Below are 1,832 nucleotides of genomic sequence, written 5' to 3' on the forward strand. Positions count from 1 at the left end.
CACACACACACACACACACACACACACACACACACACACACACACACACACACACATAGTCTGTCTGGTTGGGTATGTTATGTTAAAATACTACGTATAACTTACTATATTTACTAGGGGTGCAACAATACATGTACTCGTATCGAACCGTACCGAAACATATCAAACAGTGCTGTATCGAACAATACAGATTTTAAAAATTTACTTTATCAACTTGTCTTCTGAAGATGCTCTGTGTTAAAGGATCAGTGGATCTGTGTTTGACTACTCCACCTGGGCTGCATTTTTGAGTGCAGATCCACAGAGAAACTTGCTGTTTCAGCAACATTTAATTAAAAAACTGTACTTTTGAGGTTAAACAAATGTTCATAATTAATTTAAATAAATTACAAGTTAAAAGGGGCATGGAAATTTCTCTTTTTTGTATCGAAAAAATATCGAACCGTGCGAGTAAAGTATCGAACCAAACCGAACCGTGAATTTCCTGTATCGTTGCACCCCTAATATTTATTACACAATGCAATGCTGAAATAGCTCAACTCTTATTCAAAGAACTCATTTTTCAATACTTTTTCTTTAATTTGCAGCTCAGTTCAAAATGTTATTTTTCTATCTTGTAGATGCCGCTCCATACTAAATATACTAATACGAAGGTCTGAACAAATACTACTTTAATGTAAATGATGCAAATGTTGTGTTTTATTTTAGGTGGGAGTTTTAAGGTGTTGAAAAGAACCCAAAGATTAGACTTGAAAAACCAGGAATGAGAAATTAATAAAAAAGACAGCAAAACAACTACTTAAAACCCCACAAAGAGGTTATAAAATAACATGATGAGTTATAAGAGAAGCCAGAAATAGACGCATGAAAGAATAATAAACTGGGAATAAAAGAAGGCTGGAAGTGATGATTAGTCAGTGAGTGCAGCTGAGGATAATGAGCAGATAAACAGGTGTGGATGATTTACTGAAAATGAGGATGATTAAAGGAAAATGACAGAGAAGAAACAACAAATATCAAACAAGATTCTGATTGAATTAACAACAAAAAACATAAATAAACTCAGCCTTTAACCCACCACCAGCAAAATAGGTAAAAAGAGTTGGTTAAAAAGACATGCAGGTGACAGTAGGTCTAAAGTCCTACTGAATGATAAGAGAAAATCTGATACTAAAACTTAAAGCAGGGCTTTACTGTATGACACAAAACTATGGATAAAGTTTTGTTTGTCCCCGAGAGGTCAGAATTACACTGCAAACACAAATTTATCGACACAAACACTGTCTTTTATCTGTGGCTTGACTTCAGCCATCATTAATCATCTTTAGACTCCCTCTGATCTTAAAACTCATGTACCTCGAGACAAACGCTCACCTTGGGATGTTCAAATTTATGCTACAAAGACTTGTTTCATGTCCTTATGATGCAACTTTCAGGAAAAAAAAATCACCTTTCTTAAAGATGCAGTAATAAATGTACGTTCCACACACCACTGACAAGACATGTCTCAACCTAAACAGAACCAAAGGGATACAAGGTGGAGGGTGACAGGCTCTAAATGTCATCTGAATTCATTTACATCTACTTGACATTACAAGGTATGTCTAATGAAGTAAATTGTAACAACCTCACTCAAAGTTATGTGTTCAGAAATTTAGGTTGAGTTTTTTTAATTTCTTTATGCCACAAAAACAGCAGAGTTTCAGCGGTACTGCCTTTCTATGGGTTATTGATGGGTAGGTGTGTTTTTTATGTTTGTGCTTTAATATTACATCCTGTTGGCATTGTGTTAAAATGAGCCATAATGCCTCAGTGTTAGACTGGAACCTAAT

General features: G+C 35.0%; 1 protein-coding gene across 14 annotated transcripts in view; it reads right to left on the reverse strand.

The window, feature by feature from the left end:
• trpm3 (transient receptor potential cation channel, subfamily M, member 3) overlaps positions 1–1,832 on the reverse strand; it is a 166,971-nt gene that overhangs the window by 54,752 nt on the left and 110,387 nt on the right. The gene's annotated exons all lie outside the window — the stretch shown is intronic.

Source organism: Austrofundulus limnaeus, unplaced genomic scaffold (genome assembly GCF_001266775.1).
Source record: "Austrofundulus limnaeus strain Quisiro unplaced genomic scaffold, Austrofundulus_limnaeus-1.0 Scaffold92, whole genome shotgun sequence".
In the NCBI taxonomy this organism is placed as follows: Eukaryota; Metazoa; Chordata; class Actinopteri; order Cyprinodontiformes; family Rivulidae; genus Austrofundulus; species Austrofundulus limnaeus.